General features: G+C 33.4%; 1 long non-coding RNA gene across 1 annotated transcript; it reads left to right on the forward strand.

Moving 5' to 3' along the window:
- Nucleotides 1-5,931: 5,931 nt before the first annotated feature.
- Nucleotides 5,932-27,998, forward strand: LOC143227138 (uncharacterized). The gene is made up of 3 exons (XR_013014901.1): nt 5,932-6,044; nt 18,422-18,926; nt 27,274-27,998. It is a non-coding gene; the product is annotated as an uncharacterized LOC143227138 (long non-coding RNA).

Consider the following 27,998-nt stretch of genomic DNA (forward strand, 5'->3'; position numbering starts at 1 on the left):
ATTGAATACCATATTTACCACTGTAATTCTTTGCTAAACTCAGTAAACCAATTGCAACCTATACTCCTTGACAAATAATTCATAACTGTACAAGAAACCTTCTGGTACTTCGCAGAACCTATCCTATAACAAGTTGAGACTATTTTTGTGCCAAAAGATAGTCATACCCAATAGAAGACATTCACAGATAGGTTTCAAGCTCTCTGTTGGTGATAGAAAGTTTTTATCTATTATAAGTGACACTGATGACAGTCCAAGTTGTGGTGTCGTCCTCAAATTTAAGTTAACTAGCTGAAATGTCGATGACAGGCAGAATAAACAATATTGCACATACATTTTGCTGTTTTATTTTATTTGTTTGAATTTTACAAGTCCATTATTTCCTTGTCTTTTTTACTCGTATCTATGTTTGCTGGTCTATAGATATTTTTACACTCTTGATGGTTAACGTGGTTAAAGGGCCGTTGTTCCGTGAGAGTGAGTTTTTGGATGCTTTATAATGTTTCCTAGTATTGGTGTGCAATGCGATTAGATATCTTGTAACACAACGAATGATATACATTCTTAGTTAATAAACACATATTCTACACATCTGTGTGACGACGGAAGATTTCACTACAAGATATTCTATACATCTGTCAGTCATAACGTCTCCTTTATCTCTTTTGATTATTCCAAGGAAATATTAAATTACAAACATCTGAGGTTATCCATAAAAATAATGAGAATTTTGCTAGCCCTACATTCGTGTTAAAATTCGACTGGAAAGTGACCTTAATGTTGATAACTTGAAGCTTCTGCTGTACTTTGGAAATTGATACATGACATTGTCTATGTTACTGGGATAGCAAGAAATGCGTAACATTCAGAGCTAGTTCGTCCATGTTACTTAGTTGAACATTTAAGGAAACAGTTTAAGCTCCCGTTTGGTGATACATTAAAGACTAGGCAGCTGAATTGATGTACTTTATTTGGTCCAACTATTTGCATCTCACTTATCACAGATTTACCCTAGCCATTTCATGTGAACAGGGATGGATACAGTACATTGGATAAATTAGCAAGCATGGACTGCCGCTTTAATACCAGGTTTTCAGTCTATGTTTCTCTCGATATCTTCCAGTGGGTCTCTTTAGTACATCAGACGTTGTCTACTTTATATAACGTCAAAACTTAACTCATTTTTTTGTTTCATTGTTCAAGAAAGACTGCTTTATCCATAATCAACTATTACACAATCCAAAAAGCATCAGATTAAAATTTTCAAATTCTAGCGGGTCTTTCTTATTCATAGTAGTTTTGAGAGAGCTAAAAGGTGGTATTCACTTTCTCATCTTTATTATATTAGACGTTCTGGTCTCCTTATAGCAGACCAAGAATATACCTCTTACCATATTTTTTACGATAAAAGCAAACTCCTACTATTTCACGGATCCCAACTCGTTCCTATTTGTCAAGTTAACCTTGATGTTCATACCATTGAACTGAAGTCTGATATAAATTAAGTAGCCAGTTGTAATAATCGTTCTCCATTACTGAATTTTTGACGAGTTTCTTTTCAACTCTAATATACGGCTTTCTACATTGTAATTGCATTATGAGTGTTTCATAAACTCTCGCACACTATTTTACCACGACGCATTAACCAAAAGCTGATAAAGGTGGCCATAAAATTCAATCTGATATTTTTGATCACCGTGTTTAATACCCTTAACAAGATAACTAGTGTCTGATTTGTTTTGTTTTTCGCGCAATGCTACTCGAGGACTGTTTGTGTTAGCCGTTTCTAATTGAGCAATGGTGGAATAGAGCGAAGGCAGCTACGCATCACTTTCAGCAGCAATTCTTGGGTTGGTCCTTTATTATTGGGTAGCAGGATTGAATGCCAAGTTATAACACCTCCAACGCTGGAAGGACGAGCACATTTAGTGACGGATTTTATTCCATTATTTACAGAATGTTCACAAAGTGTCATAACGCATTATATAAAAGAAGGACCATAACATTTAAGGATGAATGAAGATACATATCTGTTTGACATCAGTATTCTTCATTTTTCTTCAGTTTGTTTGTATTTTTGTTTACAAACATTATAATAAAAATGATAATTTTGATAAATAAAATGAAATTTTGATCTAAGTAAGAGTTGTATTTACTTCCGATCTGTAAAAATTCCTTACGTGACAGATACAAATGAATATTATTTTCAAAATTTGCGAAGCTTGGCTTTGGAAGGTTCATTATTAAAACCAAAGCAACTTTTATGAAGTTTAAATTCGCAGGCCTGTGCAATCATTTTTACTAAAGATCTCTTTTGAAATGTTCTGTAACATCGGTTTCAAGACGATCTTTATGGGCATTTTTTGAGTTAATCAGTAATTATTTTTAGTAAAAGTTTCTTCTAGAGTGATTTGTAACTTTGGTTTCGGTACATTCTCTATGAATACTTTTTGAGTCTATTCATAACCATTTATATATTTATTTTGAGCAGTCGAAAAGTTTGAGATAGCTTAAAAGAGATTTATGCTGCAACAGATTTAATGATAATGGTTTGTTATCTGTGCAGAAACGGGTTATTTAAAAACATGTTGGGCGATGAGAAGCTGATGAATAAAAACAAACAAACGTGAAAAAAAGCACAAACTCACAAGTAGAGCAAACGCATTACATTCGATAAAACAGCAAAAAAAGAACGAATTAATACTTACTAAAACAGGATTAAAATAACAAATCAAAATAAAAATCATCCGATCGTTGACGGGTAGGAGACTCGTTTTCTTACAGAGTTAGAGTAAATTTGATTTTTTCTCTACCTGTTCAAACTCTCCAGATCCAGACAAAAAGTAATTGACCACTAAAACCGGACTGGTCTCATTTTAGATAGCAACTTTACTCAATGAATTATTTGTGAACTGTCCTTCATCTTCTAATATGAATGTAATACCGATTACAAACAAGAGTCAAAGAAGAAGACAGGGATGAAACTGTAACATCTATCATTATGTGGCCCGGCATGGCCAGGTGGGTTAAGGCTCGTAACCTGAGGGTCTTGGGTTCGAATCCCCGTCGCACCAAACATGCTCACCCTTTCAGCCGTGGAGGCGTTATAATGTGACGGTCAATCCGTCAATTGGTTGATAAAAGAGTAGCCCAAGAGTTGGCGGTGGGTGGTGATGACTAACTGCCTTCCCTCTAATCTTACACTGCAAAATTAGGGACGGCTAGCGCAGATAGCCCTTGAGTAGCTTTGCGAGAAATTAAAAAAAAACAAATAAACAATTTATCATCATAATTCCTGAAGTTTATCAATGTGCCGCGAGAGAGGAAGGGAAGATAAGACGGACACAACCTCAACTGGATATAACTAAAAACTGTGACACGTGTAAGAAAACAATTAGTGTAAGTCAGAGCAGAAGTTTCGAAATTAATCCAGTTAACCCGATTCCTAGTACTAACATGAATCTGCAATAAAGTTGTATAATAGAAGTAATAATGGAAATGTCCGTTCTTTCTTTTTAAAGCTTTTTAACGTAAATTAGAAATATAATTGTTTATTATGTAACGTTAAATAATCAAGCAATATATACAAACACATAATTGATCACTTATACTTTAATAATTACTTGAAATTATATTCTCTTAGCTTTAGTACGTTGCGTGCTGCAGAAGTGTGTTGAAGGTAAATACGGGTACAATTACTTTTCACTTATTACGGTTTCACTCGGTTCACGTTCAGCCTTCAGCCATTATTGTTTACAATGTGTAGGTTTCTATCGCCGAAAATATTAAATTATCTAGTTATCTCTACAACGCTAAGATATTCAAACTCATATTTAGAGAGGTAAAGGTTCTAGTATGCTGACCAATTAAAATTGTAAAAATAATTTAAAGAAAAATATATATTATCTTATTGATCATTTGATCTTCTCTTCATTTTCAAATATGTTCAAAATTAAGATATGAAGTTGTTTATACTTTAGCTGTTTCATTACATTTGTATATTTTTATTTTTATTACCAAAAACAAGTTTAGATTATTGTAAATCTTTTATCAAATCGAAAACCGAACAAAAATTGTGCACATAATCCCATTTGGTCCTTTGCGGGTCAGCAGTAAATTTATGGAATTGCTAAGCTAAAATCCAGGGTTTGATTCCCTCTGTGGACAGAGAGTGTACCCTTGTGTAGCTTTGCATTAAAACATAAATTGAAATAATTTACAGAAAGCTTGTCTACATACTCGGCATTTTCACACAAATGCAACAGAATTAAGATTTACTTGCTTAAGAATAGCGCGGGTTCTCAAGATATGCTATACATACACCAGTTCGTATGCTATAGTGCAACATTATAGAGGATAAGTTATCTGTTTCTTACGATTATTTTGGTCATTTTACTTAAAGAAACAACTTGATATTTTTGTGAATAAAATTGATTAACAATATAAATTAATATTAGATTGTTATATAAAAAAGGTCATAGATTGTGAATAAATACCCATCTTTTAGTTATCATAGTTTCAAATGTTAGAAATGTTCTTAAAAAATATCAACATTAGAAAATCAAAAACACAAAATTCCAACCACACGAAAAAAATGCATAATTTAAAACTTCCTATTTTTATAAGAATATCACTGGCTAAGATAGATACATTTAATGACTTTCAGGTAAACGTGTTATGTGAGATTTCGCGCAACGAGAATCTGTTCGACTGATGTTTATTACGATTGTGATTACAACACTTTTAGCTGTCAGTCACAACTAAAAATCAGTGTTAAAAACAAATAGATATTTCCTTTACCTTTCTGACAATATATAAAACTTATATATTAAATTAAAACCTTTATGCCTTGAATAACTACTTAAAAATCATTCATTTAAATTACACATAATAATGATACGAACTGGGAAAACACCGACTTAAGAAATTTTAAAATGTATAGTTTTTAGCTTAAATGTTTGGTTTTATAAACAATTCTACTTGAGGATAACATATAATCTATTTGAGTCATACTTAAGAGTAATATATTATCTATTTGAATCATAATTGAGAGCATTATTGAACTTATTTTAAGAACATCTGTCTTAAGAATTGAGAGCAAAGCTCGGATTAAATTTAAAATCGTTGCATGATATAACTGGCCAGCTAATCGGAGATATAATAATTTGTTTAGTCTTTTATTTTATATTTTGAATTTTGTTTGTTTTCCACAGTCAGCTTTAGGTTTAAAATGTTAAAGTTGTATTGATAAGTTTCTCTGCCAGGAAACTTTAATAAATAACGATCTTTGCTTTCTTATTTGATAAATCATAGTTTCTGATGACGAATCGTTGTGTATTTGATAGTTGTATTAATACGGACTAGTGTTTAAAATTTAAATAGTAAGCACATTCATTTATTTAAATTTTTTTTTTCAGAATGGGGACTAAGTAATACCACATTTTTAGTGTAATATGTCGATACAAAATTTAATTTATACTTAACTGTAACATGATTGATCCTTATAATGTATTAAATGGAAATATAAGTCATAAATTAAATTAATTTTATTTATATTGACAATGTTTCTATATGAGGTTATATATTCGTAAGAAACATATTTCATGGCATAATACTTATAAGAACACACAGAATTCTTGTGGTAAATTAAACAAATTGATATTTATCTATCTGTTTGTAGATCTACGTCAACTATAAATAACAACAAAGAGAAAAAAGATTACAAAATAAATTAGTATGAGTGCCACAAATTTCCCACTTTTTTCACATATAATGAATTCTTGTGACTTGTGGAACTATTCACGCAGAGCCACGACTCTTTGTTGTGATTGGTCAGATAGTGGACAGTGCCCTGAAGAGGCGGGTTCTTCCTCATTGGAATCCAACGATCTTGTAATGATAGTGAAGAATAAGACGATGAGAAAAGCGTACTGATACATTCCGGCCGTCAGTCTGGTGTGGGTAGGCACATATAGTAAGAATGTTTAATGGTCTGGGTCCTGCCCAGGCATCCACTGTCACTTCCATCCACTAAATCAGGTTGGGTGAGTCCTTTTTAACTAAATTAACTGTCAGACGGCTAGAACTCGTAACAGGAGTTCTTAAGTGAAGCCGTGACATTATTCAGGTGATGCTACAGTATGCATACGGTTTTTCTAACTTTTAACATATTACAAAGTTTAATCATGTTAAAAAATCTTCAAAATTTCAACACAAATTATGCGTTTGAATAAGATAAAATATAACACTCAACTGTACATTAGAGATGCATCTATTCACCGGGTCTTTCAAATAATATTCAATAATTCAAAACTTTAACACATTTAATTAATAACAAATATTTTATCTTTCATTGTACTCGAAAATGTAGGATTTTGTATTTTTTACTCTTAATACAATAACATAATATGCCTGAAACGCACTTATATTTTAAGCCTCTTTGTTTCACGCTCACATTGCTGAAGTTAAAGTTAAAATATTTATATAATGATGATAAGTTCACCAACGTTTTGTTCATGTTAATTAATGTTTTAACATCAATGTTATGTGAAGATATTGTGATTACTGTTCATATTTCCGTTTAATTATCATTCTCCCCCAAAAAATAAATCGTTTGCCATTAGCCGAGAGAATAATGAGAAACTGCTTCTTCATTATTATAAATACACTAATATTTAAAGAAGAAAGAACTTGTTCCATGGAAGTTTGAACATAGTAACACAACACTGAATCGATTTATTGTCTTCAAGAGTGTGTGTTTTCTTATAACAAAGCCACATCGGACTATCTGATGTGTCCACCAAGGGGAATCGAGCCCTTGATTTTAGCGTTGTAAATCCGTAGACTTACCGCTGCCCCAAGAGGGACTGTTGTCTTCAAACACATTCATTCTATAGTAGATCTAACAAAAACTGATAGAAAATTTACAGTATCGGCAAAACAAAGAAGTAGGAACAAGTCTTGGCATGGAATAGTAGTTAGGGAGTTTGACTGGTAATCTGCAGGTTATATGTTCGAATCCTTGTCACCAAACATGCTCTCCCTTTCATTTGGGGTGAGGTTGTTACGTTGTGACAGTCAGTTCCAGTTTACGTTGGTAAAAGAGTAGCTAAAAAGTTGGCGGTGGGTGGTATTGATTAGCTGCCATCCCTCTAGTCTACCATTAAATTAGGGACGGCTAAGCGCAGAGAGCCCTTAAGCTGCTTTGCTCAAAATTCAAACCAGCTTATAGTTTGTGAGAAAATGAAACCATAAGATTAAATAATTTATTACCTTTAAAAAAACACAACAACAACAGATTAATATATTAACAGTTTAAAGGAATGGTAATGTAACTCATTATTTGTCAGTGTTATATATGAAAGTTTGAACTTGTGTTTTCACTCAGATCGCAGCAGATAATTTGTTTGACAAATTAATATTAGAAAAGAACCTATAGCGTAAGATGAGAAGGATCACGTCACAAAATTAGCGCACATGGTCTAGCATATTGGTTATGGAACTTATTCATCTTTTAATAGCGTAGAAAGACTTTAAAGCTTATAATAACATGTTTTGTTTAGATCAAGCTATTTACAAAAATAATACACTTAGAATATTTCTTAGTATTGCCAATCAATAAAAATACTCTATTTACAACCAGCAGGGATTTTTGTGTGTGTGTCTGTGAAAACGCTCTACTCGTATTATCTAATTTTAATTGCTGTTCTGTCATAGATTAGATCTGCTGTTCAACTCTTCTCCTGGATGCATGGTGTTGAGTTCCTTATAACTGTCACTGCTCCTGATATCAACCAGCAAGGACTTTATTCTTCTGCCTTGTGATGATGTCGTTTCCTTTCATGCGCCCTTCCAACACAAATTTTAACAGAACTTCATCTTGCAGCGTGTGACTCAGCCGTATCTTCTGTCTCTTTCTGTTTGTCTGTTTTGAATTTCGCGCAAAGCTATTTGCGCTAGCCATCCCTAATTTAGCAGTGTAAGACTAGAGGGAAGGCAGCTAGTCATCACCACCCACCGCCAACTCTTGAGCTACTCTTTTACCAACGAATAGTGAGATTGACCGTCAAATTATAACACTCCTAAGGCTGAAAGGGCGAACATGTTTGGTGTGACGGGGATTCAAACCCGCGACCCTCAGATTACGAGTCGAATGCCTTAACCACCTGGCCATGCCAGAGCATGTCTCTTTCTAATAATTTCTGTTACACTTCTCTTCTCATCAACTATTGATTTTTCTTTTTGTCCAACTGAATCTCTCCATTGTTCTCTATAAATCCATCTTAAAACTTTCCATTCCTTAATGTTTTCAGCAGTATTCCACATTAATGACTTGGTGAAATACCAAATTCTATTTTTTATGTTTATTGCTTTGTTTATTATATTATTCTCTCATTTAGTTTATCTATAAATTTTTGGTTGTATTAAAACACTAGCTCACCTTGTACACAGTAATTAGTATTTTAAGCAAATATATTTTTGTTTGGTGAAACTGACACCAACTTACTTATCGGTGACATACAAATATTATAAGTGTGTGTAAATTTATAATTACATGAGGTTATACTCTCATGACCTACTTCGTAAATAAATATCATACCAGAAGCGTTACTGGGAAAGAAAGAGACACAAGTTAATTTTTGAAGAAATTGCTGTTTGTCACTCGATACTGAAAGATATTGTTGGAATATTATATTTGCTTTATTTTTTCAATTATGTTTTTCTATCTTGTTCTATTTCCTGATTTCATTATTACTGATTTATTAATATTTATGATAAATTGTTTATTAATATTGGTGTGAAGTTCTTGATAGGCAGTTGTTTATTAATTGTTGTTTGGTAAGTGTGGAAACAAGAAACTGTGTAATGTGTGAGGGAAACAAGAGGGGCACATACCGGAATATTAGATTTGGTCTAATCTAATGTTATTTTAAATATGATATGAATTATTATTTATTGTAAAATTACATTATTAATTTAGACCCAAATATATTGTTAATATACCATCCAAAGGTACTGCTGTATTTTCCCTGTATTGAGTGACTGAAAGATTAAAGTGTCTTTAAATGTGTATTAAAATATAATAACTGGAATAAAATATTAGCTGTAGGTTTATATATTTTTTTCATAAATAAGGCTAACATCAAGGATCTAAGAAAGCTTATAAATGTAACATTATGAATAATTTTTGTGAGAAATGTGACAACTCATAAGAATTGTGCTTTAAGCAGTTGAAAATCATCTTCGACTTGTGCGTTAAATCAACATTTACGTTTATTGATAATAACTTCAAAATTACAAAATATGTTCTAATTTTAAATTTTGATGTAACATTCATGTACTCGGAAAAATAAAACTAAAGCCAAAATTTGTCTTGCCTATAAACGAAAAAGTTCACGGATCATTACAACACTCAAATTCTCAAAGGCGTATTTACAGGGTGAGAAAATGTAATTTGACTTTCAGAGACATTTTAGTACGTTTTGTCAGGTAAGCTATTAAGACAAGGGTATCATTGATGCTATTCTTTAAATAATAAATGTTAGTTGCTTTCCTTTTGAATCACTTAAAACTGTGTATTGTTAAATCCGGATATTGGTTTTCACACATCAATGTTACAAAGGGTGTTAGAGAAAGAACAAAATATCACGTTAAAATATATATATTTTCCTCTAGATGATTCAACATAAACAATTTTAAGTTAGTTATTTTTCGGGAAAAATATTACCAGGATATATGTTAAGGTTTTTTTTTTTTTTTATTTCTCGCAAAGCTACACTAGGGCTATTTGCTCTAGTCGAGTCTAATTTAGCAATGTAAGACTGGAAGGAAAGCGGATAGTAATCACTACCCACCGCCAACTGTTGTGCTACTCTTTTACGAACGAATAGTGGGATTTACCGTCACAAAATAACGACCCCACGGCAGAAAGGTTTGGTGCGACGGAGATTCTAATTCGCGACCTTAAGATTACGAGTTGAGCGCCTTAACCGGTTAACCATGCCAGACATATAGATCATGAAACAATATAAGAACAAAATGGTATCTGTTATAAAGAGTTTGTGCGTTTTCATATAGCAAAACCACATCGGGCTACCTGCTGAGTCCATCGAGGGGAATCGAATCTCTGATTTTAGCGTTGTAAATTCGTAGACTTACCGCTGCACCAGTGGGGAACTGTTATAAAGATACCAGCTGCTGAACCACTGAATAGGGATTTCTATAGCCGGCGTTAGCTAAATCCATCCATGCATCGGAGAAAAGTATATATTGAAAAAGCTTTAAATTCTCTCGTATAAAACATGGTTAAACAGGGAGATGTCTCTGTTACCTGAATACAGGTAACACTGATGAAAATAACTCGGAAACGAGGGAGTAGCTGCACAAATTTCTGTATCAAATCATTTTTTTTACTCTTTTGACCGCTAATGTGTCAGATGACAAATAAAAAGACTCATACAGGTGTCTCGAGATAAACTAGTGGATTGAGCAACAAAAAAAGGCAGCAGCAGATAAATTGATAAACTTTAGCAATACTAAACGATATAATGAATAAGTAAGCCCTCAAGTAACGCTATATGTAAGTCGTTAATAGAGTAACTTGTTCAAATAGAACTTAGAATAAATATAGCTCATACCCGTCAGAGAATATGAAGTTGGTGAGTATAAAACTATGATATCGTGACACTAGATAAACTAGTGAATAAGTAATAGTCCAGTTGGCGCCTTACGTAAATTGTTGATAGTGGCTACAAATGACATTGTAGCCACTTATATAAGTTAGTTAAAATTACCATAGAGGGTAAGAGAGGAATATAAAATAATTTACTGTTGACACAAGGCAAACACATTATTAGACGTTCCTTCAAGTGACACTATAAAAGTTATTGATAGTACAGATGACAAAAATGATTTAGAATAGACTTGTAAATGAAAATTTATACATTTTGCATTCGATAAACTGCTGATCAGACCCTCAAGCATGTGACACTAGATAAATTTGTGAGTAAATGTATCGTACACTTAATGAGTATGGCCACAGATGAACTTACTGATGGAGACTTAAACAGATGACAGTCATTAAAGTGACTGATAGAGTCAAGACACTTATGTTATATAAGGTGATCGACACAGGCTCAAACAGACGACTCTTAAGAAATGGTTCATATACAATTAGGCATATCATACTGGATAAGAAGACTGACAAAGAAGCCTCGAACAGATTACATTGTAAAAACTGACTGATAAAAACGTAGACTACTTATATTAGATAAGCTTAATGACGAGACTCAAACAGATGACTTTGGATAAACTAGTTTATATAAGCTCAGGCGACTTATGTTGGATAAATGACAATAAAGACTAAATTGACACGTGTAAGTGAAAACGTTTTCAGGGTTATTTTCTGCTACGTTTCGAACAGAAGCACTTCATCCGGCAGTTAGGGCAGTTTTAGAATGACATTAGGTTCAGAAATAGCTGTTAAAGGGGAAGGTAATACAAAGATTCTAATTACACATGTTCAACGTGGAGAACGATGATAAATATACTAATAAAAACATTGTTGAACTTATTATTAAATGTTCTTACGTCTTGTGGAACAACACTTTTTCGTCAGAGACTCAGATTATTGGGGATAAACGGGTAAAAACTCAGGGGGCTTATATTGAATAAACCTACCGACAGAGACTCAAGCAGATTACAGTGAATAAATTAGCTGATGAAGACTCAGAAACAACACTTTTAAAATCATCTGTGATTGAATTGAGCATTAATGCAACGTAGACGTTTGTTGATGTTTCGGAATGTTTTGTCAGATAATTTGTTAAAGGACTCAGAAAGGTTACATTGAGTAAATTTATTTATAAAAGCTCCTGAAATGAAAACGGATAAAGTGGTTGGAAGAAGTTAAAAAAGTGACAATGGATTTACATGATGGTATAGACGTGCACACAGAACACGTTGTCAGAATATTGCGTAATGAATAGAAATATATGATAACAGATATACTGATGAAAAGAAATATTTAATATCTTACATACTGTCTGAACTGTTTGATAAATATAAGTTCATTCTACGATGAATGTTACGTGATTTAATTAGTAAGACCTCGTAAATGTGGGTCACTCATAGACTACACATTAAACAATTTGTTTGGTTTGCTTTGAATTTCGCGCAGAAATAAAAGAGGGCTATCTGCGCTAGTCGTCCCTAATTTAGCAGTGTAAGTCTAAAGTGAGTCAGCTAACCAATACCACCCACTTTCAACTCTTGGGCTACTCTTTTATTAACGAATAGTAAATTGACCATACATTGTAACATTTCCTTGCCTGAAACGGCGAGTATATTTGGTGATGGGGATTCGAACTCGCGACCCTCAGATTGTTGGTCGAACTTCCTATCTACCAGGTCATGCCAGGTTTACATTAAATATATGGGAGGGTAAAATTCAGTGTGGATGATTGAGTAATAGAAGATGTTTCTACTGTAATTTTAAATAATTTAATTAAACAATCATTTTTTTCTATTACATTATTACATTAAAAAAAACATAAGATTGCGTACTTATAAATGACGATAGTATTTTAACCTATATAATTTGGTGAAAGTATATTCCTCATGCTAATATGAAGAATTTTTAATTACTGAATAAGTTTAAGCATAATTAAAAATTCTTCATATTAGCATGAGGAATATACTTTCACCAAATTATATAGGTTAAAATACCATCGTCATTTTTAATTACTGAATAAGTTTAAGCATAATTGATTCTAAAATATTTAACTTTATTACCTTTTTCTTCTTTTTTTAGAAACGTAGGTTTTTGATCATAACAACAAACACAAAAAACTTAGGTTTTATATATACAAAATATTTTTACTGTTCCTAAAAATCACCGTTGATTTTTTTTACAAATCCTTGTGTTTGAGATTTACAAAACCGCATGTTTCGCTCGGAGTAAAAATGTTAGTAAAATCAGACCTTACTGTATTTTCTACAGTGACGTAAGGGACTATTATAGAAAGCTTCTTTCTCACCTTTGTTGGGCAAACATTACTCATTTTTTGCATAGAAGACAAAATAATTGTAACACATTTGACAGACTTAATTCTTTATAGTACTCTTCATTTCGGCTTAAAATATTATTCACTAACGGACAAGAGACAGTGAAAGAAGCCTTTTTTTAATTTGAAATACATTTTTATATTAACTTTGACCTACCAAGATCTTTTGCAGGGGATGCTTTTTTTATCTTGATTTTCTTGGTGAAATATCCCTATAGTCGTTTCTTCCTTTTGTTTTAAGTTGAACACTAAGCTACACAATAGGCTGTCTGTGACCTACCCACCACAGGCATCGAAGCTTGGTTTCTAGCAGTGTAAGTCTGCAGATATAGTGTTGTGCCACTGGGAAGCAGTCGTTTTTCCTCAAAAGTCAAATGTCTGGAATACATTGTTTACTAATGACTTATACTTTTCACACATTTACATACAGCACACTTTGAACAAACTTACGAATGGAAACATGTAGAGAGGTAAATAAGTTTTATTTTGTTGTTTTTTTACTTGCGAACTGCTAAGGTATTTTCTTTTCTCCTACTGACCATCGCACATCACGTGAGGTGACACCACACAAACGATCTGCTAAGAAATATTGTTGCCAAAGAGCATCCACCTGGGCACGAATTTTTTCCTTGACAGTCGGACAATTGGGAAAATTTAGCTTCTCTCTCTAGGCAGTATAGAAAGCCTGCAGAACTCAATTTTTCTCTTGTGTCCTAAAAACCACTTCGTCACGTGGGTGACAGCTAGGGGTGCGGACGTCGCTCCAGGAGAGGAACTCCATCCTTACCAAGGAATATTTAATTTTGCATAGCTTAAGTGCGTCTTATATGCTTTATCCTAACCTATAATGAGATTTTAAAATGCTTTTCTCTCATATGTACTTTCACCAGTAACTGTACACAATTCGTATTTAATTTGGCGAGTACTCTGCCATCTAGGGTAAAGTATAGTAAATATTTAAGTAAATAGTTGTTACGTAGCCCCTGTTATTGTTATTTTGGAAACTACGTTAGTGCAGATAAGCTCAAACAACAAAGAAAGGTCAAAGCTACCTCCATAAGTGATTAAATGATATATGGTGCTTTATGCACTTAACATGTGTCTGCTTGCTTGTAACTATAGTTACAGTTTTATTTCTACGAGAATATCTAGCCATAACATTCTTAGTTATATTCTTTCTAAAAGAAACAAAACATATTGTATTTATCAATCAAAAAACCAAAACTTGGCTTCTCTCTTTCACTATTAGATACAGTATGGTGTCTGTTTCATGATTTACAGGCATTTTAATAAAAAAGAAATACTCCAGAAATACTTTAAGTGACTTTCGGTCACTGTGTTTTTATAAATTTCATCTGGACACTTCAAACAGAAGCGTACATAATGTAAACATGTATAAAATTTGTAATATTAGTTAGTAAAATCTTATCGACAGAGATTTTTAACGCTCTGCCGTTATATGAAAGAGGTATTTAAGTTATACATGGGACAGCGGTATGTCTATGAATTTACAGTGCTAAAGTCCGGGGCTCGATTTCCCTTGGTGGACACAGCAAAGAGTACAATGTGGCTTTGCTTTAAAGTAAACAAATCGGATTATACACGTCAGTGACTGGTGAGAAAGTATTGAGAACAATGCTCATATTACAGGGAACATTTTTATCCTTGTATGGTCAAATTAATAACATTTGGTGTTTGTTTTTGAATTTCGCACAAAGCTACTCGAGGGCTATCTGTGCTAGCCTTCCCTAATTTAGCAGTGTAAGACTAGAGGGAAGGCAGCTACTCATCATCACCCACCGCAAACTCTTGGGCTACTCTTTTACTAACGAATAGTGGGATTGACCGTCACATTATAACGCCTCCACGGATGAAAGGGCGAGCATGTTTGGCGCGATGGGGATGCGAACCCGCGACCCTCATATTACGAGTCGCACGCCTTAACACGCTTGGCCATATCGGGCCTATTGGTGTTTGTTCATTCTCAAAAGGTAGTATACATGTACTGTTTAAGGGCTTAGACAATATTACGCCTGGGTCGCTTCTCCATTGTGGCAAACTGCATGGCTAATTTGTTTTTGGTAAACTTAAATTTATGTTTCTGTACATTCGATTTAGTATGGGTGATTTACGAAAACTTTATCGATTCAGTAAAAATATTTTCTTTTGTCTGACTATTACTTTTACGTATTAGTGTATTTAAGGAATTTAAAATTTTAACGCGGTACTAAGTCAAGTTAACTGTTATCTTTTTTATTTTTTGAAGAAGCATTAACAAGTCTGCATACCCCGAATTTGTTGCATAATATACAATGGCGCTCTTAACTACGGTAACTGGGTGTTTTGATGAATCTTAAACTTCTTTTATGATCAGCAAAAATTATAAAACCATTATCCAATCCGTCATTTAAACTGGAAATGGAAAACGGTTTTCAATCCTTGGTGATGCTGCAAAGCTTCAACTTCCACGCGCTGAGCTCATGCTGGGATCAACTGTAGGATGACACCATTTCCCGCCTTCGTCGTGGACTAATTACTTAACGGGCAAAAATGAGCAGAAATTGCGACTGGAAGCTTGAGACAGCACGAGCCCGTACCAATATTGACTTCCCGCCGGATGAGAGCTGAGATCAGCGGGAGTTCCAAGATGGGTCTCAGCTGAGTCGCACACCGTGAGGCGTGTGGCTGTTTTCATCTTTTTGCTACTACAACCACACATTCTTTCTATTGACTTCACTAACTTGCTTCTGTACAGAAATTGACTTGTGGAAAACAAGAGGACATATATAATGAAGATTGAAACTGAGCGTATTCTTTGAAAGGGATGGTAAATTCCTTTCTTAATTCGATAGTATGAATTCCCTATGTGACTCATGCAGCTTCTGAAAGCATTATATGAACAAAAGTTTTGATGTTTAATCAACGTATTTGAAATTCTTAAAAAAATGGTTGTAGATAGGAGTAAGACAAAACAGAACGCATTTTAATCACGTGAGTATCAAGTTGTAAGAATCGTAGGTGCAAATATTACAATAAATAACGTAACTGATGATAGGTGTAATATAATTGCATATTACGAATGGTAATAATTTTAATTAATCCTTTCTTATGAGCCCAGTATGTTTTTATAGTTGGAAAAGTATCTAATAACATTCCAACTGGCCCGGCATGGCCAGGTGGGTTAAGGCGTTCCACTCGTAATCTGAGGGTTGCAGGTTCGAATCCCCGTCGCATCAAATATGCTTGCCCTTTCAGCCGTGGAGGCGTTAAAATGTGACGGTCAATCCCACTATTCGTTGGAAAAAAGAGTAGCCCAAGAGTTGGCGGTGGGTGGTGATGACTAGCTGCCTTTCCTCTAGTCGTATACTGCTAAATTAGGGACGGCTAGCGCAGATAGCCCTTGAGTAGCTTTGCGCGAAATTCAACAAGCAAACAAACATTCCAACTTTGTCTACAGAATGTCGTTGTTTTAATGAAACTTTTCATTCAATAACAGAGCTTGTCAGGTCAGCGGGAATGAAACATATAAAGATTCAGTCTAGTTGTTTTTTATATTGGTCATTCATGAGACATTAAGTTAGCGATGTGTGATTTGTTGCTTCACCGCTAGAGAATGAAGTTTGGTATTTAGAGGAAGGTCTCTTCGCTAGCGGCGAAAAAACTCACAAAGTATAACTGCAATACTACTATAATGGAAACCAATACTGAACCAGTAAAGAAGAATTAATTAAAATTAGTGTCGGTATACACATAACGTTATATTATAACTACTACCAACTAAACGATAACTTTTCGTCAGCTTACGTGCTATTCACAAACAACACACTTAAAATCTCATAAATTATTACTGTCCTGATTTTAGCAGTGATATTGAACCATTTTTGTGATTAATAGCGAGGGTATAAATGTGGATATGTTCCAGAAACAGAGAGTTCGTCCTCTAAGAAATTCAAGTGATAAAAGTGAAGCCCCGATAGGGAGATCTGGCATTCAGTTTTATGCTCAAAAGGTTAGCAAACCACTAATAAAACCTCTGTATTTGCAGATACCTGCAGGAAATACAGTTAAGGAAACCACAAAGGTATCTGTTCTTCAGCTAGAGTGCTGTAGTCAAACTGGGCAAACCAACAGAGCACTAAATTTTACAATCTCTTAACAATCTCGTTTAATGTAACAGTTGTTTGTTTTCTTTAAATGTTTGAATATGTTTTTTCCAACATGATGTTAAAATAGAGCGAGATAATGAGATCTTTAAACAAAATCACCTAGTTTCTTTGAGTGAAGATTCTCTCCTTTGGATTTTGATATTTACACGACTGCGAGCACATATCAAAATTCAAAATTAAAACATTTTTCTTCAACAGTGGCTTTGGTGAAGGCAACTTCACTGATTTTTATACTTTGTTAAGAGTTTAACACTTTTACGGATTTTCTTAGCTGACGAATATGCGAATTTACACTCCTAAAATCAGGTGTTCGATTCCCCTCGATAGATACAGCAGATAGCCCGACGTGGCTTTGTTATAAGGAAAAAACCCACAAACACCAAAGTACGGAATCCAATAGTGTTTTATTTGATGGTAACGAGACTAGTTCGTTATCGTCTTCAAACGAGTTTATTGGCATAAAACATCATATTTTAACGAGTGACGTTATTAATTAATTAAACTAGAATTTGCCCCTGTTGAAGAAAATCCCATGTAACTATAGGTTAATATTGTGTCAGTGATTTACTGAGATCTAAGAATATAAATAGGTTTTACTCTGACCTAGGTATATAAACAGGTTTTACTGTGACCTAAGTATATCAACATGTATTTTAGTCATACTTTACATAGAATAACAAATGTGCAACGAATTTCTCAAACAGAGGCTGTTTCACTTGTATTGATGATTGCCTTAACTAACTCTGCAATAACTTGCTAAGTCTGCAACGTTTTGTTCTTTCTATGGCGTTTAGTGTATAATTTTTGCTACTTTATTTTATATCGATGCATGCTTATTGTAATGCAAGGAATAGAATATCGGGTGAAAAATCTGCTTAACAACTAAATTTATTATCTATGTCAATGAAACATTTTAAACCGTGAGTTACTTTTTAAATCTTAAAGTGATAAAATATTTATTTGAAAAGTTTTTATTTGGGCTTATGTATATACTAATGGGCCATAAGTAAGCATAAGAAAACAGACAAGCACATGGGTGCCTTTCTTTTGTAATGAAAAGCATCATTTGGTACAAATTTATTCCGAATTCATGAAAGGTAAGTAATGACAATTCGGAGCTTAGGACGTTAGTTTCTCTTCCCTCTTCAATTTATTTGCAACCTTTCGACTCTGTCAATTCTTATGTTCCAGACAGTAGGCGATGAATAGGTCCCGGTAAGGGTCGCGGACTTGATGCGGCTCTTGACGTCCACAAGTCCCGGGGAGTCTCCACGCTCAGCACGTACCAGAATTCCACTCGGAGTCCTATTTTCTCTAAGAAGTGGATGATCGTAATTTACATGGTCGTTTGACGTTTAACTGTCCGGAATGTTCACGACTTTCAAGAGATTTCTGGTAGGCTCGTTGAAACCGTTGGAGGAGATGCTAACCAACCCTAACTCTTCATACCGTTGCATGGCACGTGGAGCGCGTGAAGGACCGTACAGATCTACTACACGAGAACAAGGCCGCATGTGATTTCAACAAAAGGTACATTAACCATGAAGGATTTCTTTGGATCACGCCACTGGAGAGAAAATGTTTATTCAACATAATTTTAATACATTGTTAAAGACCGTTAACAGCTGCTAGACCACGATGTCAGGCAACAATAGAATTTCTGGTCTGGTCCAGAAACTCACCGCAAGACATAAAGGTAACGTTGACGTGACACTTCTGTAACTGACATGTCGCTTATATGGAGTTGGCTCTCTATACACTGACCACATATGACTATAAGAAAGTCCAACTAAGAATCTTTCTTAGGTATCAGTGTGACTAATATTATTGTGTGTTTAACAAATCGTTTTCTTAAAGATTCATCCGATATATGTTTACGTATGTATATGTAAAGACAATACAGCTGACCACATACGAATTTAAGAAAGTCCAACTAAGATTCTTTCTCAGGTCTCAGTGTGACTGATATTATTATGTGTTTAACAAATCGTTTTCTTAAAGATTCACTCGATATATGTTTATATATATACACATGTAAAGACATACAAAAGATATACAAAAACACAAATGGCAACTTCTTTTCTACAATACCATGTTAATCTAACTTCTAGAAAGTTATACATTTCAAAGGTCAAGACGTTCTCCATAGCTGTCATATGACTTGTAATTAGAAAGTATTAACTGACTAACGGAAAATACTCATAAAGAAATGGTTTCTTGAGCTTAAATGTTTTCCTAATATCATAATGAATGGGAAAGTCTTAGTTTCTTGGATAATTCTGTTATTTTCAATGACGCATTAATTTCAAGAGGTACAATCTTAACTACTAAAATCTTGTCACATTATTTCCTGCAAAAATATGAAATTACTCATAGGAACTTCATTAATTGTCATATATACTAATTACTACATGATAGTTAGTGTAATTTATACTGCTACAACAATAGAGATACACAAAAAGATTATTTATTAAAACAGGTCGGTTGTGTGGCATATATAAACATTATTTAACTCAGCGTAACTTTATTGATCTCTATAAGTTGTATATCAATGACATTGCTTTATATTCGTTAGTGATACCATACTACTGTAAGCATTTTAGATTGTGACACTCGATACTGCAAAAATGCTACAGTATGGTATCAATAACGAACATAAAGCGATGCCATTGATGTACAACTATTATATACAATGAATTCTGCTAATCTGTTTGATTTGTCTTTTACGTGTTTCTGGTTATACTTAAAGTATTAAAGCTGTTCTCCGTATAGGAGCTTCATCGCTCAAATATTATGCCTTTGGGCATTACTCTATTTTAAATACCCGTACGTAATAACTAACTAACGTCATGGATCCAAAGATTATTCAAATGACATTACGTATAATTTAATACAATCAACATGAACATTTTCACTTCACATATTATTTGGTTGAATTAAACTTTATACCTTGATTTCACCTTCACACAGAGGCTTCTCAACTATGATAGCTACTCAACCGTCAAAAACTCTCATTCATGGTATAGGACATGTTTTTGCTAACTCTTTTTAACTAGTTCAGATAGAAATAATTACGAGCAAATTTCACCTTAATGTTAACTTCAGTTCATGTGAAATTCAAACTTGTTCAGAAAATTGTTTGTACTCTACTGACTAAAAGAGTGAGATAAAAACAACAAACACTTACAGTCTATGAACAACACAAACACAGAACGTTACTTTCAAACCATCATTGGTTTAGTGATGCAGTTCGTATTAATATATAGGTTTTTAAATTCAACAGTTTACTTCTTATGGGCCCGGCATGGAGGTTAGGGCGTTCCACTCATAATCTGAGGGTCACGAGTTCGAATCCCCGTCACACCAAACATGCTCGCCCTTTCAGCCGTGGGAACGTTATAATGTGATGGTCAATTTCACTATTCGTTGGTAAAAGAGTAGCCCAAGAGTTGGCGGGGGGTGGTGATGACTAGCTACCTTCCCTCTCGTCTTATACTGCTAAATTAGGGACGGCTAGCACAGATAGCTCTCGTGTTGCTTTGCGCGAAATCCAAATAAAAAAACAAACTACTTCTTATGTATGTCTCGATTATATAGTTGTTGTACCAAAATGAGTTGTAGAAGGATACACTTATTATATTTTGATTATTCTGACACAGAACCCAGGTATAGCAGTGTATAAAAACTCGTTAATTCACTGTTGGCGAGATTCTTTGAAAACTGATGTCAAATTTTATTGATATAAAGAGATGGAAAGTTATATACACCTACCTTACATTGTTTTATAAATCAAATGACATAAATACTTAATAGTTACTATCGTGCAAGTCATATAGAAAATATGTGTTTAAACGGTTTGAAGTGAAATAACGTACACGTACTATAAACGATTATAAGATATACAGTATGTCAACATATATGTATGAGAGCGATAACACACTTGACGTAATTAGTAGTAACATTTTTAACAAATAGCAATATAATATACTTTATATACATATGCACTGACCAAAGTGAGATACATTACACTTTTCTACCTAAAATGTTAAAATATATTTATAAGATAATAAGCTATATAAAAGGTCTGGATAAAAACCTAAGAATAAAATTTGAAACGTTTACCTCTGACCCACCAACCTATACGGTAATGTAAAGGAAAGCCTAAAATAACAAAACGGTATCTCTAATTCAGTATTAGAGGCTTAGACAGCTTAAATAACATAGAGCAGCTATAAAATAATGATCGAAGCATAAAAAACAATTAAATATAAAAACGAAGTAAAAATCCAAATCAGTAAATCACAACCTGATCAGACATAAATACCAGTCGCTCGAGCTTATAAAATGAAGTCTTGTAATGATGTTCACTACATTCATAATGTTGAACATGATATAAATCGTTTATTGAAAGTTTGATGACAGCGGAAAAATATTCGAATATTTCTAACATTACAATATGAAATGATTTTTGTTATTTTTAAGTCAATACGAGCATCTAAACACAAGGGACATATATCTTAACTTCGTAAATGTGCTAACGTTTCAACTTCTTAGCTTGTTTTTCAGCATATGTACGAGTTTGGACTCCCTAGATCATTAAAATGAAGAGAATAACAGAAAATTTTCTACAATACGTATATGGTTTCAGATAAATTTATCTTTTCGAAGTTTCTAATATCTTATCCAACACTGTTCAGATTTAACTTGTCAATTGCCATAAATGCCTCTGTAAGTGTTCTTAAGAGCAACAAAGACTACAATTCGGAACCTATACATTATATACACCCTTGTGCAAATTAATTGAAACAAATGGTCATTTTACAATATTTTCAGCATAGCGACCGGTGTATGCTCGCTGGACCCGCTGTTTTCCTTTAATAGTCATTTTTTCACACATACGGCATCATTAACTGTGCTTTGCAGTACGGTCGATCTATTTTTGGGATATATGACGAAATTTTGAGGAATATTACGTCATTCGAAATTGCGTTAGAAGGGTAAGGAGACCAGTCAAAAAACAACTTCTAACCAACTCAATGAAGAAAAAACGGTATCAATGGAGTCTGAAATACAAGAACTGGATGCAAGAACAATGGAGGAAGGTGTTATTCACTGACGAGACTCATTTCTTTGTACAGGGTCAAAGAAGTCTGCATGTTCGTAGATCTCCAGATAAGAAATTTCGACTATCTCACATCAATCAGTTCGTAAAACATCTCTTGAAGAAGATGTTTTGGGGCTTTTTCAGCTACTATGGCGTCGGAGGCTTACATATCGTAGAAGGTATGATGTGAGGACCATGTACATCGAAGTTTTGCAGAGAAGAGTCGTTCCAGAATTGAAAAAAGAGATTTTTAGATGGATCTGGCATTTTTCAGCAAGATCTGGCTCCGTGCCACACATCGAAACTTTTGAAGAATTTTATGACTACAACGCAAATAAAGGTGCTGGACTGGCCTGGAAACTCTCCGGACTTAAATCTTATTGAAAATCTTTGGGCGATTTGTAAAGAAAGACTTCGGGGAAAAGACTGTACTACGAAAGATAAGCTAATTGAGGCCATAATTGAGGTGTGGTACCGCGATTCAAAAATTAGTAAAGATTGCAGTCAACTCGTGGACTCGATGCCAAAGCAGATTAATGATCTTCTGAAAAATAAAGGCGGTCATATCATGTATTAATTTGTGAGTTATTTTTCGATTCTCGAAAATAAAACGCAAAAAATTGAAAAAACTGTAATTTTCCGTCTTGTTTCAATTAATTTGCACAAGGGTGTAACATAAGGTTACTCAGCATTTGTTGTATTCGTAGCCACGTTACAGGGTTCTGTAAAAAATGTTTTATTTACTTAGAAAATGTGAAACAGCTTGTTGTCTTTCTTATATAGTATATTTCATACAGAAAAGTATTACTATTACTGTGTATTTGAAAAACACACACGACATTTTGTATTTCTTAACATAATAAATTGTGCTATTATAGCATATTCGTTGGTCAATCGGTAAGTTTATGTACGTTTGATTATGCACATTTTCACTTTCACTTACTTATTTCTATCACAACTTTGTTCTGCAGCAGCAACCGCTCTATGTTCTAATATTTTATTCAATCACCAGCATAGTGGCTTTCATGATTGTGGTTACATTCAATCCCTATTTCTTTTCCATTTTTTTCTACTTTGTCAGATGAAACTCAGCATGAATTTTGTATTTCTTGTTTCTTTTCTAATCTAGTGTACCAGTCTGTACCTGATTGTTTATGTACTAAGGTTCTTGGGCGTGTGTATACTGAAGTTATTTTTAGAGAGAAAATTTAACTGAGCGAAAGGATTCTGTTGACTATAACTCTGCATGACACAAAATTCCACTAAAGATAAATTCTTTAATCTCCTAGTCCTATGCACAAGCACACGGAGAGAATCAGAATGCTGTAGGTTCTATAATTGTCTGTTGAACAGCAGGCTCATACTTGATCTCGGCAGAGAGCTGGAGAAACTGAACTTGGGCTTACCCGGGCGTCGCCAGTTCCTGGCTTTCCAGCAAGCAAGACGCCTGGGGTATATTGAACGATTGTACAGAAGTTATGTAAATGTTTATTTATCTCTAAAGGATGTGAACGGCTTTGATCAGAATGAACTGAACAAAGCTTAATAGTCTCGATTCAATAGAACAGAAAATAAGCATTGAATACACTACCGGATGACGGTACAATAAATAGGAATGAGCCGTGGAGGGTACCAGTGTACTATTTAGAAGGGTCTTTCTCATTCCAGTATATGTCAGCATGTAATCATGTCGTCTAGTGGAAACTCAATCTGTGCCTTCTCTTAACTGAATTTATAAGGAAATTCTTGCATCACCGAGTCCGTAGAAAATGCCCATAATAACAGTTTTTCAACACTGAGTTCCCATGAACATAAATAACTTACAAGAAGAATTATTCTAGCTTTATAAGACCTCTATCGAATGGTCATGTTCAGGAATGATAACAATGTGTTCATGTTTATCACATAAAATGTTATTATCTGTTTTATCTATTACTTGCAGATTGGTTGTTTCTGATTTTTAAAAACCTATAAAATCATTATATCAGTAATACTCGTAATTTTATCATATGTATTGTAAAATGATACCATCCTAAGTTATTAACCACTGACATAAATAAAAGTATAATATACAGTTTATTATTCAAAATTAATGACCTGACATCAGCTTGTTATGATCAAGAAGAGTGTATTCACTTTAGGATTGTAAATTGGAAAAAAAAAATAGTTTGTCTGAATGTGAACATCTTTAGTTACTATTATCAGTAAAATATTTTGGAAGGAAAGTAAATTTAAGAATAAACTGATAACATTTTCCAAATAGTTCCAAACATTGAGTGAACTGAATATTGCATTCAATATGTAAAAAATAAATAAAAATATGACGACCAGTGACAGCTCTCTTCGTTATTTTTTCATTTATTTATTGATTGTCACTTTTTTTTATAACTGTAGCAAAAGTCGACGTAACAGAACATTGAAATCAACCAATAAAACTACTGTATCGTGAGCTACTTGTTGACCGATTTAATATTTTGAAAAGTTTTAAAAGATACTTAGAACCATGCGCTTAGTCATTAGTACTTATGTCTTTACGCCTGCTACATCCACCTCTTGTAGTGACCTAACCATCTATGTGTTAACAGGTAACTAGACCTTCTGTTCCGTACAGTCTTTCTTTGCTCTATGCACAATGTTTACGTGAATACGTGTTTTGGAGTTAGGGTAACGCTTTCAAACCCGGTAAAGCATAAATATCGTAATTTGTTGTATATATATATATATGCTTTTTCATACACTTTCTATGTTTTTTACATACTTCTGCTAATGTCTGTCACTCAACACTGGACTTACATGATTTTCTATTAAATTAAAATACGATATCCAGCACAAGCTAAGTTGCACAAACCTGTAACATCTCTATGATTTATAAGTAAAATATCTCAGCTGCCCTTTCAGTTTAAAGCTAGTTTTTCAAAACAATTAAATATCAACTTTGTCATAAATTAGACTTATGTGTGATATGTAAATCACATCTTTGCTATTAAACATACAGATGTAGTTCTTTCGAGTACTACAGGGTGTTCGGAAAGTCACTGTGCAGTTTTGTCTGTTAGTAAATATATAAGTGCACAGTGACTTTCCGAACACCCTGTATAATACTTACGAAATAATATGTACCGAAAGAGAATATTTAACAATTTTGCTAAACGTAAGTCTGTGCCCTTTGGCGGTAATAAGGCTTGTCTTATATATAGAAATCTGATTTAAGCTTTATGTTATGATTAAAATTTATTGGCTAAACGTAGTATTTATATTTTATTACATTTCAGATAAATACCATCAAAGTGTCATCATGTTTAAATACTTCGATGGTTTACACTTGATTATAATTGAGATAAACATCGTCTCAGGACTGATGTATCACAATCAAATACACGTTACTGCCTGAATGAGAATTTAAAAACTAAATCTAAATTAAGTTTTATAATAAAGAAAACAATTTCGTTAAGCAGTATGTAATTGACTTAAAAAACTGAAAGGTACTCAGCTGAAAGTTAAATTGCAATAGAAACCTTAGAAGGGCCTGGCATGGCCAAGCGCGTAAGGCGTGCGACTCGTAATCCGAGGGTCGCGGGTTCGCGCCCGCGTCGCGCTAAACATGCTCGCCCTTCCAGCCGTGGGGGCGTATAATGTGACGGTCAATCCCACTATTCGTTGGGAAAAGAGTAGCCCAAGAGTTGGCGGTGGGTGGTGATGACTAGCTGCCTTCCCTCTAGTCTTACACTGCTAAATTAGGGACGGCTAGCACAGATAGCCCTCGAGTAGCTTTGTGCGAAATTCTAAAAACAAACAAACAAGAAACCTTTGTAAGGTGTTAAACACTACACAACAATAATAACAGTAACTGTGCTTACCTGCTTGTTTGAATTTAATATCAGTTATATACATCTTACTATATGAAATCTAGTTGAACGATTTAAGAAAACCTAATCTTTGAGCATTGTAAAAAAATAAAATTTTAGAATTGAATTTGTGAATTATTTACATGACAGCAAAGCAAGCTCAAACATATAATAAACATCTCTGAAATGCGTGACATGTTGGAAATACAAGGTATCTCATTAGGATTAATGTTAATCTTATTATTTTAGAAGTCCCTAGCTAGTAATCCACCATTTCCCTCGAGAGAACGTAATAACCTTACCAAGTAACAAATAACTTCAAGTAATTACATTTTCCGCTCCAACAATTCACTAAGTTGCTTAAATCTTTTACAATTCGCCCAACAGATGCTGTATAGCTCAGCAGCTAAATTACACCGGTAGTTTTATGTGGTACTATAAAGGGATTATATCTCTAAACACTTAAAAACAAAATGAATTTGGTTAATTATTTAAATTGGGGTTTTAATTTACGTAAGATTTTAGGATCTAAACACAGGTATTCTGTTTGTTTGCTTAACAACAAAAGATTGGATGTGTTTACTCAGAGCGTTGTATAGTAAAGCGTGTTTGATAAATAAATTATGAAATATGCAAATATCATGTGATGCTAGAATATATTTAATTTCTGTTAAATGATTAGCTTCAGAATTATAAGCGAAATATAATTAGAATACATACAGATGAACCAATATTAAAACTGACAGCAATCTTAAAATATTTCATACTTTTGTTCAACTTATAAAATTAAACCTTTCAAACTGATCACAGCATTCTTTTATTATTATGCAAACCATAAAATCCCTCTAAAGCCTAACTTATTGCTATAGCAGTGATGCACTAGTCTAATGTTACGTCTTAGTATTAAAGTGCTTTAAACGTATGTTTATATATATTTTATATATTTATATATATGTTTATATGCTCTAAACATATATATAAATATGTAAAATATATATAAACATATGTATATATATATATATACTTTGAATTTGTACTAAATTCCTATATGTTTTCTATAGCTCACTATATATCAATAGTTTGTATTTTAATAGATTGTTTAGACAGAGTACTGATGAAGAATACGCTAGAAAGGACGAGAACTGCCTGTTATAGAGAAAACACAAGCGTATAGGACAACGTTTTGAAAGTCTTCTGCATTCAGTTTTTATATTTCATCAGAACTTTGTTTTAACCGTCAAATAAACACATACATAAAAACCATGAAAATGTATATTCCAAATATGAGAGGCTTACCTATAATACGGTTGTGTAGCTTTCTAGTTTTCTTAAAAACAATAACCGTATAAGCAATGAATTTGGTTAATTGTAATTCTTCTGTTGATGTCCTAATACCCACCACTAGGATTTGCAAACAATAAATATCGCAAGTAACATGTAATATCTTACATGCGATTATAAAAAAAAAACAAGTTTTGTTACACTGCGAACAGACTCATTACCATTTTAAACACAAAGGCTGAAATTAATATACTGTATGAATAAATATGTCGATTCCTAGAGCTTACGTGAGTATGCAATAATACTTAAATATTCAAACAGTGACCAATTTTATAATTTACATTTTGTAATAATAAATATCAACATTTTAAATAAAGTAACAAATGTTTCTGTCTAAAAAAAATGTGTTTTTAAAGTTCTGGTGAATTGCATTTACCTCATGAAAATCTTTTCTTTGTATTTGCAGCATCATGTTGCAGTTTTGACTAGCATTATACGTATATATACCAGAAGCTAGTATTTTTAGTTACTAATTTAA

Source organism: Tachypleus tridentatus, chromosome 9 (assembly GCF_004210375.1).
Source record: "Tachypleus tridentatus isolate NWPU-2018 chromosome 9, ASM421037v1, whole genome shotgun sequence".
Taxonomy (NCBI): domain Eukaryota; kingdom Metazoa; phylum Arthropoda; class Merostomata; order Xiphosura; family Limulidae; genus Tachypleus; species Tachypleus tridentatus.